Source organism: Acinonyx jubatus, chromosome A1 (assembly GCF_027475565.1).
Source record: "Acinonyx jubatus isolate Ajub_Pintada_27869175 chromosome A1, VMU_Ajub_asm_v1.0, whole genome shotgun sequence".
NCBI classification, from domain to species: Eukaryota; Metazoa; Chordata; class Mammalia; order Carnivora; family Felidae; genus Acinonyx; species Acinonyx jubatus.
Window position 1 is genome coordinate 56,082,914 of NC_069380.1, and position 17,987 is coordinate 56,100,900.

Sequence of the window (17,987 nt, forward strand, 5' to 3'; positions counted from 1 at the left end):
ACTAGCAGTGCCAAAGTGGAACCAGTTAAAAAAAGTAAAGCACATGGAAGAGAATATAAAATGGCAACTTCAACTTTAAAATTCCAGTTTTTTGGTATATGTGATACATGTCTCTTTCATGTATATGTTTAGGCTTTCGTTCTTTAATTTTGACTTTTAAAAGTTTTGATTTAATCTCTACGTCTAAAATGGGGCTTGAACTTCCAACCCTGAGATCAAGAGTTTCCTGCCCTTCTAGGGCACCTGGGTGGCACAGTGAGCTGAGCATCTGACTTTGGCTCAGGTAATGATCACATGGTTCCTGCGTTCCAGTCCCGAGTTGGGCTCTGTGCTGACAGCTCAGAGCCTGGAGCCTGCTTGGGATTCTGTGTCTCCCTCTCTCTGCCCCTCTCCTGCTCACGCTCTGTCTCTCCCTGTCTCTCAAAAATAAATAAACATTAAAAAAAAAAAAAAAGAGCTTCCTGCCCTTCTGACTGAGGCACCCAGGTGCCCCTAACGTTGATTTTTAAGATCAGGAGTATTTTATCTGAGTTTTAAAATGTACCTGTATAAGTTGTTTTAGCTGATATAGTTTTATAGATTCATCTTTTTTTCAAGATTTCAACTTTTGCAAAAAGGACACTGAATACCAGGAAACAGAACTTTCAGATTGGTGCTAACCCTCCAGGAGGTGTGTGTATGTGGTGAGTGGGGAGGAGTCATAGCAGAAGGGGAGGAAGAAGAAAGGTGATGAAACAGCAGGAAATGGAGAATTAAATTCTCACATTTCAATGTTGTAAAACACCATTCTTAATGCGAAGGGTGAACATTAATTATCTGCTTAAAGTGAAGCTGTTTCTGTCTCTATTTTTATGTCATAGTATATTGGCACATTTAAAAAATTATTTATATACTTATATGCATTTATTTCTATATCTGGGTCCCAAAACACCATGTATGCCATCAGAGAGGGTTAGTGCCCCGCTACCTCTCTCTCCAGTCCCTTCACTGGCTTCCATCTCCTATAGAGCAAGAAGAATAAACCCAATATATTGCTAGCTGTGAACATTTTAAATGACAAGATAAATGCCAAGGGAGTATACCAGTATCAGCAGGGTGTTCCCAAATCTTAGGGTTTAAATACTTTAACCTTTAGATGCAAGTGATTCCTTATCTCTGATTGACATGTGTTCTTTAGTCTTGTTGGTTTCTTACAGTTTTTTAGCAAGTAATTTATATTTGTTCCTAAAAATATATATGATATTATCTTAGTGCATGTAACCTTCTTTAAAGCAAATTCCTTTTTCAAGCTGGAGCTAGACTTACAGAGAGGAAAGCTCTGAGAAGAGAAGGCATATACTGATAACTATTCATAACTGAATTTGGTCCTTATGCCTTTGAGTTTTGCAATCTTTGTCTAATGACATTAACCTTAATTTGTTACTTCCAAAAAATTACTGTAGCAGTTACATTTTGCTATTATAATAGACACCACACTACATTGATGAAACACAACATGATTTATTCTTTCATATAAAAGAACCCCAAAGGTAAGCAGTTGACCGTTAGCCTAGTAGCTCTGTGCAATCAATGAAGACCGAAGCTGCTTCTGTCTTTCTGCTCTGTCATCCATAGTGAGTGATTTCCTGCAGGTTTACAAGATGGCTGTGCAGCTCCATCTCAAAGTAGTTTCCAGAAAGGAGAGGAGAGGAAGGAGAGAAAAGCAAAGAAAACCCATTACAGAATGCCTGTCCTACATTTGATTGAGGGACTTCAACAGAACTATTCAATGATTTTACATCTATCTCAGTTGCCAGAATGAAATATGTACTCATACCAACCTGTAAGAGAAACTTGAAAATGTAATTTTTTAATGGGTATATTGCCACCTTGAATAAAATTAGAAATCTTTCATTAAGAAGAAAAAGGAGTATGTAAATAGTGTTGGCAGCTGCTAGTCCCTGACATAATTATGTAATGTTTTATCTTTAATCTAGAGTCATGATTGCCTAAGCTGAAAATGACTTTAGAGAAAACTTGAACTAAAATAATGTTAGAAACGAGGCCATTTGCTTGTTAACTAAGATTTAAGTACTAACTTATATGACAAGCAATGTGCTAAAAACTTTTTGTGTCATATCTTATTTCATGTCCTTACTATGTCTGTGAAGATGGCATAAATGCTTACTACCTGTGATCTTGGTTAAGATATTTAACATCAAGCCTCAATCTGCACACAGGATCCTGGGGATAGTAAATATGGAATATTCATCAATCTCTATGTGAGTAAGGATTGTGTATTCCTAAAAAACTCCATGTTAAGGATGATGTTTGATGCATGGGAGGTACCCCCCCCCTTTTTTCGGTGGGGGATTAATGAATCAAAAGTCACACTGCTCTCATGATTTGAAGCAGTTATATCTGACTTCAGAGGCTGGGCTTTGAATCATATTGCATTCCCTTATTTTTTCTTTTTGTCAAAATGTCTTTCTTTGCTTTTTATTCATTGTGTTGGGTTTTTCAATAGTGCTTCTCCCACCCAAGTCATTTGTTTGAAAACTTCATAGAATTAGAATATTTTTCATTGCAAGCAACAGAAACCTAATTAAAATAAACTTAAAAGAGGAATTTCAGGGATATCGGGGTTTAGCAATCCAAGGATAGGAACATGCCGGGACCTCAAGAAAAACTGGAAGCAGAGTCAGCACTTTCTGATCCATTCATCTCTACCTCTCTTTGCATTTCTATATTCTCTCTCTCTCGTCTGCATTTTATCATTTTAAGCTTTGCTGTTCCCAAAGCAGTGTACATTTTCACCACCCAAACTCTGTATGTTGTAGCTTCAGCAATTATAAAGAAACGGCGTGTCGTGGTTACATTTCCAAGAAGAACTGAGTGGTTGGGTGAGGTGCCTACCTCTGGGGATACATCAAGAGGAAGGGGACAGGGTCAACTTGGCTAGACTCTAATTCCCAGTTTTCAATCAAACGCTAATTTAGCTGTTGCTATACGTTGTGTGTGTGATTAAAGTTTGCAGTTAGTTGACTTTAAGTAAGGGATATTATTGGGTGGGCCTGAGGTAGTTCACTTGCAGGCCATCAATGATCTCCTCAAGATCTATTCCCATGACCACAATGTGCTTTTAGACCTAAAGCCAAACTCCATTTCCAGCAGACCCCAAATGATGCAGTATAAACTATAACCCATGAAGCTCATTGTTATACAATAAATTTTCCAATTTGTAGTGACAGAAATCTGGAAAATACATGTGTGAACAGATTCTAAGGATATGAATGAGATCATGGTGGAGAGAGCAAACAGTTGGATGAGGTTGAATTTTTTGATATGGATTCACTGAGCAGAGATGCTGGATTCCATATTTTAGCTTGAGGAATTAGAAAATGGCTCCTGGTCCAAAGGACATACCTATCACTGAAACTGAGAAAAATACTTGTGAGTAGGGTCTTTAAATCCCTGAAAAGCCCTGTGGTTATTCTTGTCTATAAATCATAAATTACAGTGGGAACTGCTCCCATTTAACGGGTTCCTAAAAACAATGGAGATAACGTAATCTCAGAATTGTACAAGCCAGATGGTGACATTTAATCAAAAAAGATAAGGTGGATATGTTTAACTTAATAGACAGTGGAGTCAAAGCAGTGAGAATATCTGACTCATAGAGAGGTATTGCAGTGGTTAGTTGAATATGGTGACCTTAAAAGGAAATAAAAGGAAAGGCTGCTAACTGCTTACTTAAACTACATAAGCAGAAGAGTTTTAGATCAGGTGCGCAGAAGTCCATCTTGAATCAGTGAAACACTGAGTCATGGCACCTCAGTCAACTCCCAGACTTGAGCCAGTTTACAGACCTAAAACTCTACTTGAGGAAAGACCCTGAGATATTGCCAAAGTGTTTGTTGTTAATCTTTCTCCAAAAGGACTTACCAGAATGGCAGTACTGGAGAAAGGGAAATGATACTTTTGGCAATTGCTGGACACTGTCTTTGAACTAAAATTAATTCCTGGCAACACACACTGTGTCCATCATTCAGAATAGCGGCTTACGGAGGTCAGATGATCAGTGGAATTTTTAGCTCAGATCCATCTTGGAGTCAGTCCAGTTGTCTACTAAACATATACTGTGGTTATTTCCTCAGTTCCAAACTGTATAATTGCAATAGACATACTCAGTAACTGGCAGAATTTCCATCTTGGTTTCCCAAACTATGGAGTGATATCTGTTATGGTGGGAAAGACCAAGTGGAAGCTACTAGAAATGCTTTACCTAGGGAAAAAAGTAGAGCTCCATTCCACGGGATTGCGGGGACTGCCCTCATCAAGGAGTTGAAGGAAGTGATGTGGAAATTCCTACCATCCACAATTTACTTATTTGACCAGTGCAGAAAACAGATCTTGGAGAATGACAGTAGGTTATCATAGGCTTAACAAGGTCATAGACCCCAGCTGCAACTGCTGTTCCACATGTGGAAGATTTTATTGCTTGAGCAAATCAGCATATCCCTACAACTTGTATACAGCTATCAATCTGGCAAGTGCTATTTTCTGAATATCTATTAGTGAGGACCACCAAATGTACTGCTTTCAGCTGGCGTAGCAAGCAGTGCCATTACCTTCACTGTCCTTCACAGGTGTCTCAACTCTCCAGCCCTAAGTCATAATTTACCTCATGGGTTACCTTGATTGCCTTTCTCTTGCACAAGATATTATGCTGGCCCATTCTATTGATATTCTGCTGATTGGTTTATCTATTTTGAGAGACAGTGCAAGTTGGGGGGAACAGAGAGAGAGGGAGAAAGAGTGGGAACCCCAAGCAGGCTCCGCACTGCCATCGCAGAGCCCAATGTGGGACTCCAACTCATGACACTGTGAGATCATGACCAGAGCCAAAACCAAGAGTATAATGCTTAAATGATGGAACCACCCAGGTGCCCCAGTTTATATTTACATATTAAATAATATATCAAGTATAGTGTGTGTCAGACAGTGAGAAATAAATCTAACAAAAATTCGGGGCCCTCTCATCTTAGGTATATTTTTAAGGGTCCATTGGTGTGGGAATATTGAAATATCCCTGCCAAGGTGAATAAGTAGCTGCTTCTGGCCTTTCCTACCACAAAAAAAAAAAAAAAAAAAAAAAAGTGCAAAACCTAACAGGCCTCCATGGAATATGGAAGCATATTCAGGGTTTTTGTTTGTTTCTTTTCTTTTCTTTTTTTCTTTTCTTTTTTTTTTTTTTTTTTTTTGAAAGAGAGCCAGCAAGCAAGGAAGAGGCAGTGAGGGAGAGAGAGAAAATACCAAACAAGCTCCACACTGTCGGTGCAGAGCGCAATGTGAGGCTTGAACCCACAAACTGTGAGATCATGACCTGAGCCGGAACCAAGAGTCAGATGCTTAACCAACTGAGCCACCCAGGTGCCCCTGGAAACATATTCTTAATTTGTCTTATGCTACTTTGAACCATTTACCAAGTGACCAAAACTGTTCAATATGAGTTAGGCCAAGAATAAGAGAAGGTTGTGCAACAGGTCTGGACTGCCATGCAAACTGCTCTAACACTTGGACCATATAATCCTGTAAATCCAATGATGCTGGAAGTTTAATGCCAGGCATCACTAGGTTAGTTGTAGCATCACCCTGAGATTTTTGGAACAAAGCCTAATAATCCCCTAGAGATAACTACTTTCAATTTGAGAAAGCCCTTTTTACTATGGGCCTTAGTAGAAAGTTCGATGTTTATCCATAATTCTCCAAGTTAGGAGGCAACCTGAGATGCCCCCCATGAAATGGTGATTTCAGCAGATTTTACTAATCAAATGTATGGGATTACTTCTCAGTGCTCAATGAGCATATGAACAAAGTGATCATTGTGGCAGGTATGGAGATTTTGCATAGATGTTGAAACCATGAATCGGGTATTGTCTGAGCCTTCAAGCCATAAATTTGGGTATTCATCGTCCAATGGAAGCAGTATATACAAGATGAGGCTTCTCCAGGCCCCGAAAACATAAGTATGTTGTGTAAAGAAGTGGCTCAAATTCCCTCTGGTCTTCATTCATCTTCCATTACCTTCACTTTTGAAGTCTACACCAATATTTATTCTCATGGAAAGTTTCCTGTGAATAGGAGACTGAAGAAGAAAAATGGTTCTCTTATGGATGGTTCTGCATGACATCCAAGCATCACCTAACGTGGATACTTGTAAGACTACATTCTAAACATCCCCAAAAGGACAACAGTGAAAGGAAATCCTTCATGAGAGCAGAATTTCTAAGTAATATGCCTGGTTGTTCGTTTTGCCTGTAAAGAGAAATGACCAGAGGCACAAGTCTATAGCAGCTCATTGGCTGTGGTTAATAATTTAGCTAAATGGTCAGGATTTAGAAGGAACATGATTGAGAAAACTGGTGACAAGGAGATTTGGGGAAGAGGCACATGCATAGATTATTATAAATGGTAAAAGGATGTAAAGATACTTGTCTCCTATATGACTGCTCCTGAAATGGTGACCTCAGTAGATTTTTAAAATCAAGTAGGTGGGGTACCTGGGTGGCTCAGTCTGTTTAGCGTTCGACTTTGACTCAGGTCATGATCTCATGGTTCATGAGTTCGAGCCCTGTGTCAGGCTCTGTACTGACAGCTTAGAGCCTGGACCCTGCCTTGAATTCTGTCTCCATCTCTCTCTGCCCCTCCCCACTTGCTCGCTCTCTCTCTCTCTCTCTCTCTCCCTCTCTCTCTCAAAAATAAATAATAATAAAACATTTAAAAAATTAAAAAATGAATAAAATCAAGTGGATAAAAGTACCCATTCTTTGAATATAAGTCAACCTCTTTCCCTAGCCCCCTGTCATTGCCCACTGGACTCATGAGCCGATTGACCATGGTGGCAGGGATGGAGGTTTCACATAGTCTTAATAAGAATTATTAACAGAATTATACTCAAGTCGGGTCTGACTACAACTACTGCTGATTGTCTACTGTGCCAGAAGTAGAGAATAAAACTAGGCACGCTAGAATACATCTGAATCTCCAAGTTGATCAGCCAGCTACCTGATGGTAGACTGATAACTCTGGACAGCTTCCATCACAGAAATAGTACTTTATTCGTACTGGAATAGACAGTTACCCTGGATATGATTTACCTGCCCTGAACTCAATACTTCTGTCAAAACTACCACCCATGGACTTTTACCATGCCTTATCCACCTCCAAGGTATTCCACACAGCATCACTTCTATTCAAGACATTCACTGGACAGAAAATAAAGTGTGGCATGGGCCCATGCTCCTGAAAATCACTGGTCTTATCATGTTTGCATCATCCTGAGGTGAATGGTAAAATAGTCTTCTGAAGACTCTGTTATAGTGCCAGATAGGTGGCAATACCTTGTAGGACCTATGCAGTGTCCTGCAGGAGTCTGTATATGATCTAAATTAGCATCTATTATATGTTGCAATTTCTTCCACAGCTAGCATTCATTGATGCAGGGATTGAAGAATGGAAATTGGAGTGATTCAGTTCTGTATTACACAAACATTTGATGTCCTATTCCCATGACCTTAGGTTTTGTTGGTCTAGAGTCCTTAGTTCCAAAGGAAAAGAAAGAATGTATCCACAAGGAGATGAAACAATAATATCACTGAACTGGAAGATGAGGTTGCCTCCTGGCCACGTTGGGCTCTGTGTGCCTCTGAATTAGCAGGATAAGGTGAGAATTACAATGTTACTGTCTGGGCTGACTGATCCAGATTATCAAGGGGGTAATTGGGTTGTTACTGAATAACAGAAGTGAGGAAGAGTATGTCTGATATACAGAACATTCCCTAGGGTATCTCCTAGTGCTGTCATGTCCTACGATTAAAATCAGGGTTAAAGTACAATTCAGATAGGACTGCTAATGGCCTAGACCCTTGAAGAATGGAACTGGAATTAGAGGAGAAAGTAGTTATAAATTCCTGCTACAACTATGTGATCAGTTGCAGAAATGAGGATTGTAATAGTTATGTGTATTTTTCTTAATATAAATATGTTTTTATATATGCACATTTATATACATACACCTGCTAAATATATTTTCTTCTTCCTCTTATCCCCCTGTCATGTAAGAGGTATTTATAATAAACTTTATATCACAGTATATAATTTAAAGCATATCAAAGAAGAAAGTGAGCATTACATCAATACTTTGCATTCTCTCCTAGGGAAAGGATTGGCCTGTTTTCAGATTTATGCAAGATACCTGAATCATGTTTTGTAGAAGTATGACTTTGTTATTGTCTTTTTGAGAGAGAGAGAGAGAGAGAGTGAGAGAGAGAGAGAGAGAGAGAGAGAGAGAGAGAGCATGTGTGCACAAGCAGAGAAGGGGCAGAGGGGGAATCTTCTCCAGAGAGAGAATCTTAAGCAGGCTCCACACTCAGTAAGGAGCCTGATGCAGGGCTCAATCCCATGACTCTGGGATCATGACCTGAGCTGAAATCAAGCATTGGACACTCAACTGATTGAGCCATCCAGGCACCCCATGTTGTCTCTATTTGAGGATTAAGTTTGGTTTCAGGTGTGTATGGGTGCTAAGTTTACAAGGCATGGACTGTGGCTGTCCATTTTAGGTTTTAACTTGCTAGGCTATTGCCTTCAGTTACTCATTCAAACATTAATCTAGGTGTTGTGATGGCATTTTGTAAGTATAATTAAATTCCATAGTCAGTTGACTTTAAGTAAGTGAGATTATTCTAATTCATCTGGGTGAGCCTGGTTCAGTCTTGTTGAAAGACCTTAAGAGTGGAACTGAGGTTTTCTTGAAGAGAAATTCCATGGTGGACAGTAGGTTTAGCTTAAGCCCGAGAGTTCCATCGTGCCCTTTCCTGTAGCCTGCCCTATGGATTTGGGAACTTGTGCCAGCCCTCACAAGCATACGTGTTACATTTTTGAGCATAATCTCTGAAATTGTATGTCCTACTAGTCTATTTCTCTGATCATACTCTGGCCAAAAGGAGACAAAGTTACATTTCATATAATAGATGCTGCAGTGGGAACCAAGACCTAGAAGGGATCAGGGAGCAATTTGAGAAGTTCTGTGAAGGGGGTTGGATGGGGGGGTTAGAATGAAGGGGGGTTGAAAAGATGAACCTGGTGAATGGTCTGTATGTTTTTATGACCTTTGTGCTGAACCTGCAATCAACATTTATGATGCTTTATATTGTGTAGAAAATGTTACATAGAAGGCCTGAGTTTTTCACTATTTGCATGTATCTATCTGTTTTTTCTCCTACAAGATTCCCAAATAGTCCACATTATTATTTAATTTAGCAGAGTAAGGATACTAGGCGGAGCTTAAAAATCATCCTTTGATTTACCCTTTCACTCATTCTCATAATCACAGAATTTTTAGTTTTTCAACTGATCAGTTAAAATGCAATTGAAATCTCTGTAAATACCTAAGGACATACTCTAGAGAGTTATGTTATTTAAAGAAAAGATATTTAAGTTGTGCCTATATGTCCTTTTAAATCTACACCACCATCTGTATTTTTTTACACTGGGCATTCCAATAGACATTGTAACCATTCATCCATTACTTTCTAAGGTTTTTATTCTTCATGTATGCCTTTTTTCTTTTTTCTTTACGCTTGCAGGAGTAAAATTGTTGCTGAATTATCCATTAATTTTTCTTAGCAATTGTACTTCCTTAAAAAACAAGAACAACAATCCTTTGCTAGCTCAAGGCAAAACACAGAGATTGCCATTTTTTTCAAAGCTCCATTACATAATGAATACAGAAAGAAAATTAGGCTTAAAGAAAATTAAAGCAGTATCAAAACAAAGTCTTTGGCAAAAATATTTCTGCAGAAAGTTAATGTGTTCTTCTGAAATGCAAAATGAGTTTGCTATAGTGATGAAGCTCTTCCTCTCAATTAAACATCAACAAAACAATTAGAATGCATTACTTGTGTTTTAAATATATATCTCTAGGAAGATGACTGGGAAAGACAATGAGGTAAGAAAGGAGGCTGACAGGAAGGGGTGAAATCGAAAAGGAAGAGGAAACCTTTAATTCCTTCCACTTTCTGGCTCCTATTTTATAAGATATGGGAGGAAAAAAAGTTCTTGAAATAGTAATATTCAATCTGTGGCAACTCAATGCATAATTCAGTCCATCTCACAATAGACTATCTGATTCACAGGAATCATTTTGAATGTTATCTTCTCAAATAGCAATTTTGCCTTTTGGAAAGCTAATTTCACATAGACTAGGATGCTTTTGCAGGCTGTCAACAATCACAGCAGACAACAAAGGACAAAAAAGAGAGAGTGAGAGGTGGGGGAAGGGAGAGACAAGATAAGAAAGGAAGATAGTTAATTTACAGAGCAGAGGCATTTAGGCCAGTTACTCTGACTTTAATCCATATTTTTTCTCCTTACATACGTTCCATTAACTTGATATACAGTTATGCCTCTCTCATTTGTGGCTTTTAAAAGATTCATGTAAAGCATATTGAAGTTTATATTTAGATACATAGCAACATTCATACTTTCACATCAATATCTTTCTGGTAAGAGGAACCTAAAAAATATTAGACTTTGAAAAATAAATGACCATGAAACCAGCTATTACTATAGACTTATTTTTATAGAAAAAAATTAGTAGAAAAATGGTTAGAAATCAGGGAACAGTCAGTGAATTGTAGTAATTCAGTGGCATGGTATGCTCTTACTAAAGTGATTACTGTAAACACTGCAGGAAAATGTCCATGGTAAGGTGAGTGAATCAGTCAGTAGACAAAATAAACCTCCACTGTAATTATTAAAAAAGTCATATGCAGGTGGGAATGACTCTAAGCAGCCATGAAGAACTTAAAACAACTGTTGTGTTTGAAAGTGGAATGGTGGGCGACATTTCAAAAAGTGTATTTTATTAACACATGGAAACAAAAAGGAAGTTTTAACCCATGTGGGTTTTTCAAATTTTTAATTTCTGAAAAGATAATTGGCACTGGCTTGGGATATTAAGTTTCCAGATCTCTCTCTTCTAGGCTGTACTTCTCTTTTACTTTATTCATATCCTTTCTTTTGGCTTACTTGTCTGTTACTATTTTGATGTTTGATTATATTTATTCTCACACCCTGATCCATTACTTCTCCCAACTCTCATTTTAAAGCATATGTGTCTTTAGGGGTGCCCGGGTGGCTCAGTCAGTTGAGCATCTGACTTTTGATTTTGGCTCAGGTCATGATCCCAGTTAGGATTGAGCTCTGTGTCAGGCCCTGTGCTGAGCGTGGAGCCTGCTTAGGATTCTCTCTCTCTTTCCCTCTCTCTCTCTCTGCCTGTGCCCCCAACTCACACACACTACTCTCTCTCTCTCTTTCTCAGAATAAGAATTAAAATAAAGAAAAATGTATGCCTTTAGATCCAGAAAACTGTCAGGGAGGGAAGAAAAAGGACTGAAAGAAGGCTGCTTTGTGCTCTTGAAAGCACAAAATTACACTGAGATGGACCCAGTCCCTTTCCAAAATAAGGTTTTGGTCAAGTAGGGTGAGATAGACCTAAATAACAATCATACACATACTTAGAGTAGAGACGTATGAAGAAAAACTAGGATACGGGGAGTGCCTACCACATGCACACACACACAGACACCAGAGGAACATAGTCTGAGTTTGTATTCAGAGGAATGCATCCACAAATAGCTGATACTTAAGATAACTTATAAAAGATATATAGAAATCATCCCGGATGAAAACAAGGAAGTGACTGTTAAAGGCTAAAAGAAAGTTCTTTTGTGGCAGAGATATAAAAAGAGAAGAAATGAGGTCCCTAGTAGCTTGGAAAGTAGGAGAAACTCCAATACTGTGATTGTGGTTCAGGGCTTAGGAGTAAAGGAAAGTGTAGCATTCTTAGATGAGACGTTTAGGCATGATTTTATATACCATGGTAAGAATTGAGGAGATTTCATTTAAAAGCAAGGAAGACCACTGAAATATTTTATGCAAGAAAACAAGAGATAAAACTTACATTTTGAAAGGATTGTCTGGATGCTTTGTGGAGAATCATCTGGAAGCAAGAAGCAAGAGTGAATGTTCATAACTAGAAAGCTATTGCAGGAAACAAAGCAAGAAATCTTAGTGGCTTAGACCAGCTGCTGCCATGAAGCTAGACAAGTTTTGTACTGAAGAAATATTTTTGAGATAGAATTCACTTGGGTTTGGTGACTGATAAGTTTGGGTCAAGACAGAAATTTGAACATTTAAAGTTTTGGTTAATACGAATCATGGGAGGAAACTGGGATAAGTGGCAGAAATCTAGAAATAATTTTCTTAAAGGCATTCATGAAGAAGGGGGTTATCATTGCGTGTATCCTAGGTACTTCTGCCTACTTCCTTCTGAAAAGATGTCCCCAAACTAACTTAAAGAGTACTATCAAGTGTGGTTTTACTTTCTGTCCTGCATTTGTAGAGACCAACTGTCCCAAAACAGTGGGTGTCTTCACTGCCTCCTCTTGCCGTGGGGACGCCTCATAAAAGTCTCCTCATGGGGATGGATGGTCCTTATTTCTGTGGAGACAGAAAGGGAGTAGGGTGCATCAAGCCTCCATTCCCTCTGTTATTCTGTTCCAGTTAGACTTCGTGAGAATAGTATTCTAGAATGAAAAGTTCTGTTTGGAAGGCTCTGGGAAATCTCAAAATGGAGTTAAAGCCAAGAAAGTACTAAGATTCAAGTTCCAGTTAACTTGGACTTTGACTTGCACAGCACAGGAGAAACCTGCCAAACTTCAGCTTTAGGATGGTATATGACACCAGGGAGGCTTTCTTCACAGAACAGACTCTCCTGGTTTCATACCAATTCTTACCTGCACTTTCTCCTCCTCATCTTCCAGTTCTGTGACCTCTGTCCCTCCCTCCATCATAGGACCTCTTGTGTGCTTCCATTTATCCCTTCCTTCAGGCTTCAGATTGGGCTTAGGTGTCAGTCCATGTTAAAATCCAGCAAAACTCCCTTTCTAGCTTTTCTCCTTACATGACAAGAAGCCATGACCTGTTATTTCTCTTACTACAACTCCTACTTGGAAGCATAACCTTAAAAATTAGCAGTTCTCCTTAGAGAAAATGCGTGCTACACCATTCTAAATAAAGAATTGTTTTCCCAGTTAACATTACCTAGGCTTCTTCCTTTTAAAATTCATTTACTGTCATGTAGTGTTGAGGAGCATTGTGTTGTTTTCTGTCACTTTGGAGTATAAAGACACACATAATTGAAAACATTTAATGACTGCTTTTTGTTCTTGGGGTCCCATCACTTTCTGTGTGTATATTTATATTTTATTTAAAGATTTCCTTAGAAATCAAGAAGACTAGCAAATATTTAATCAGCTGAGTTCTTGACAGTCTTGGATACTATATCAAATATTGTGAAGAATAAAATGTTTTCATTGAATGGAAAATCCTGCTAGACTGACCTGGAGTTATCTGGTGCTGTGGTGGGCTAGATGGCAGACTGGAGGGCACTGAGAGTTAATGAGAGATGAGGAGATGGAAACAGGAATTGTAGTCAGCACATATCATATGTGACTATGAAGAAGAGGAAAGAACAGTTATTGAATCATAAAATCTCAACTTTTAATTTTAAGATAGAAGTCACTAGATAATATGAGAAACATATGAATAAAATTCAAAGGGGCAAATAAGGACCCACAAACAGAAGATACAAGACCAGAAAAACTAGAAATAAAAGGGTTCAGAGAGAGGCTGACATTTATAGCAAAAATGAAGACTGCCTTTATTAGAGGAGGAACACAGTCTTGACCAAAGCATGTATGAAATTACAGATGATAGGTCTGCAGAAGTAGGTTTGGATCATTGTGCCAGGAATTGGAATTTTTTTGTTTTATGAACTTTTTTAGTGAAATATGATACAATGCAGATGCTCAGAATGCATAAAATGTTACTTTATTAAATTTTTTTAATGTTTATTTATTTGGGAGGGGGTGGGAGGAGCAGAGAGAGAGAGGGAGACACAGAATCCAAAGCAGGCTTCAGGCTCTGAGTGTTAGCAGAGTCTGATGCAGGGCTCGAGCTCACCAATAGCAAGATCATGACCTAAGCCAAAGTTGGACAATTAACCCAATGGGCCACCCAGATACCCCTAAAAGTTTTAAATGTTGTTACAGATATGTTCAAGAAAACTGATTAGAAAATATATTAGAACATTACAATGAACTGAGTGTTTATGCCCATCACCCCAAATTCATAAATTGAAACTTGATGCCCAATGTGGTGGGTTTAGGAGGTGGGGCTTATGGAAAGCAATTAGGTCATGAAAGCAAGGCCCTCATGAATGGAATTAGTGCCTTTCTAGAAGAGACTCTAGAAGACTTTTTTGCCCCTTCTGCCATGTGAGCTTATGGTGAAAATATAGCTATCTATGAAGAAACTGGCTCTCAGCAGACATTGAACCTGCAGGTGCCATGATATTGGACTTCCCAGCCTCCAGAACTGTAAGAAATATACATTTGCTATTTATAAGCTATCTAGCTTATAACATTTTTTGTTATAGCAGACCAAACAGACTGATAGATACGAAGGAATTACTGAAAGCCAAGTTGAAAGTGATGACCCCAAATTTTCAGGTTTAATAGGGCATCTGCCTATTTGTGTGAGAGTCTACAGCAGCCCACAACTACTAGAAGAGAGCAAAGTATATTAACTGTTAATGCTACCGCAGGAGTGAGTTTGAGTTGTGCCAACAACTAAAGACACATTTTTCTTTAATACATTTTCCCATATTCTAACACATTTATATTATACAATATACTAATATTACATATTATGACCTTATAAAACAAGGCAAAATCTGCTGGTCAAACATCTGAGAATTAACACTGATAGCATCCTTTTTGCAACCTTTTCATGACTAAGTGTCTACCTTTATGATTTCTCAGCATATGCTTTGCATACTTTTATTATAGGACTCACCATAACATTATGATCTTTTTTTTTTTGCTTCACTTCCTATTAAACAGTACATTTCTTAATGTCAAGAACCTCTTCTTCCTATTTCTTAATCTTAGTAAGTTTTCAAGAAATGCTTGGTCAACAGAAATGAATGAATCTGTGCTCTACAACTGAAATACCTAAATAAAAAATTCTTAAACAATGATATCCTTGTTTCTATATTTAAAACTTACTTATTGCCAAATTTTGACTAAAAATAGTTTAATGTAGTGTTTTTATTATGAAATCACAATGCAGATGGACATATATTCCGGCGATGAAAAATTTATTCTCTTCTATTTTTTTATTCCTAAAATTAAGTATAAGCTATTATAAATAATGTAGCAGTTGCTACCATATGATCAGCATCATCTACAATTTAATACCATTATAATAAATATAAAGTAGTGTTTACACATATATATGAATTTACTTTAACCTGGTTATGAAAATGCAAAATACTTTGTCCTAACTCTGACAAGAAGTATATATTTCTATTTTGGGTGTAAATTGTATTATTTCTAGCAAAGCTCTGTATACTGACTATAACTACGTGTAAATAATGTTGACTGATTCACATTCTCTAAAGTTAGTATAGAAGCTCTCTGTATTTTTTCAGACATTAAGGTTCTTTCTGTTTTAAGCCTATGGATGGCACTGATGACTGGGGAATACTGATAAACAGATTCATTTGTTGGAAGGCAGAGGAGATAATGAAGTGAAACAGTCCTCACATTCAGGTGAATTTTAATACAATATGCATTTACCTCTGGCACTGAGCCCCAATGTGCTTTTACCCTTCCTGCTTCTGTTTTTAAAGCTTTCTATCCAAAAATATTCCTTTAAAGGCAGAGCATTTATTCTCTATTTTGAGGAGAATAACCCTTCCTATATATTCTACCTGTTTTAGGGGGTCTTCTAAAATAGAACAATTTTGCCTGCTAGTGATCTATAAGGATCATTTTTCAGAAAAATAATTTTAGGCAGTCAGAAAATGGAAGTTGTGCAATCCTTCCCTTAAGCAGACTTCAGAGCTTTACCATTAACAGAAGAAAGGAAAATGCAGCTGCAACCCTCCAGCTAACTGTCACTGTGTTTTAATGTCATGATCTGGAAGTTCAGTAGGGTCATCTGAGAATGGTTCTTGGGCTAATCCTAAGAAATGGCTTAGGGGTGCTGCTGTGGCTGATAGGATATATTCTCTCCGCCAGAGGTTTTGGGGCTGCTTAAAGATGTTAGATAAGAGTATTTTCAGAATGCTGATTACAAGTAATTTTAATAATTAGAGAATGGAGAGGTGTTTGTGGTAGTCTGTGGGACCTTTAATCATCTTCTCTGAGTATAAACACATATATATCCAAAAATAGGATTATACATTGAGGGATTTAAATATATATATATATATATATATATATATATATACATATATATTATGATCTGCAATATTTTCATTTCTTGTCCATTTTCCTAAAGAGATGCATCTTTTGCTTTCTTATTTTTGTCCTCAATCCACACAACCTTACTATACCTATAATATTACAAAATAAAGTGTGTGAGGAAAAATCTATTTCAACTTATTTTCAGCTAAGTCAAGCTTTGAAAATAAATTTCAGAATATCTGAGAGTATATAAAATTCTTGAGTATATTAATCAGTTGTCAGATTTAGCAAGCTTTATAAATTCACTTTTTTTTTTTTTTTTTACTTGAAACTACAAAAGATGTTACAGGTGATTTTAGTTCTAAAATGGTAAAGTAAGGAGACCGGGCTGGGTTGCCGCTGCCACTGCTGCTATGGTGCCAGTGCCTTGAGTCTCATCAAGTCCCATGACAGCCCAGTCAACTTGGGAGGGGACTGGATCCAGCTTCATTCAACATTGCTACCAGTGATTTGGTAGTGATAGAACACAACTAGGTGCAATTTATATTGACGCATGCCTTACACGGGAAGGACAGCAGTTCCAAGGGAAAGTTGCCCTTGTCGGAAAGGTGTTTAGCGTTCTGTCCCAGAAAATCCAGCACAGCATCACGGTGCAGGACCATCAGCCACACCAGATAGCTGCAGAATTAACTTGGCTGTGAGCCAGCTCAAGGCTGTTGAAGACCCTATCATGAGGTTCCACCAGACGTTTTTATTAAAGACCATCAAGAATTCTTGGGTTTGCACCAATGACACGTTTAGGCTTGCCCTGCACAACTTGGGCTCACCCACTCCCAGCCAGGCACTCATGCTGTTTCCTCCTCCCTCCTCTTCCCAATGCTATTCACACTCCTCCAGATGCTCCAAATATCAGACACAAATGAGCAGGGCCGCCTTGGGAGCAGTGCAGTCCAAGGTACTGTGCATGATGTTTCAACTTGTTGCATCTGTCAGAGATTTATATTGTACCAGCACATGCCTTGGAAAAATTAAAGTAATGCAAAAGGTTGTTTGTTTTGTTTTGTTTTGATCTATTTGCAAGTTGCTCGGGCAACCCAAAGAAATGAAGGAGAAAACAGTTGCCTCAGGGCCGAGATATTGATTAATTCAGATGTGTCAATGCCTCATTATCCAATCAAACCACAAAATTTTCTTAACATTAAAAAAAATAAATAAAATGGTAAAGAATAGTGACCTGTAACAAAATTTTAAATATAAGATGATGTGTACATTTAGTCAAAAGACTTCTTACTACCTAATTGGCAATGGGGGATTAGCATATGAGTTTATTGTTACTGTTTTCTTTTGTGATTTTGCTCAGATTTTAACATACTTTACTAAAGAAAGAAAAAAAACCCATAAATATTTTGTAAAAGATTTTTTCTCAGAGATTTAGATACTCGGGCTCCTGGGTGGCTCAGTCAGTTAAGCATGCGACTTCTGCTCAGGTCATGTGTTCTCATGGCTCCTGGGTTGGAGCTGGCATGGGGCTCTGTGTTGACAGTGTGGAGCCTTCTTGGGACTCTCTGCCCCTCCCTCACTTGCACTTTCTCTCTCAAAATAAGTAAAATCTATAATAATAATAAT

At 38.0% G+C, this 17,987-nt stretch overlaps 1 non-coding gene across 1 annotated transcript in view; it reads right to left on the minus strand.

Annotated features, from left to right (window-relative positions):
- Positions 1–272: 272 nt before the first annotated feature.
- LOC106969505 (uncharacterized) overlaps positions 273–17,987 on the minus strand; it is a 47,538-nt gene continuing 29,823 nt past the window's right edge. The window contains exons 3-5 of the transcript XR_003422220.2: positions 13,449–13,560; positions 12,008–12,046; positions 273–1,658 (exon numbers count right to left, since the gene is read on the minus strand). This is a non-coding gene — a transcript (uncharacterized LOC106969505). The remainder of the gene's footprint in view (positions 1,659–12,007; positions 12,047–13,448; positions 13,561–17,987) is intronic.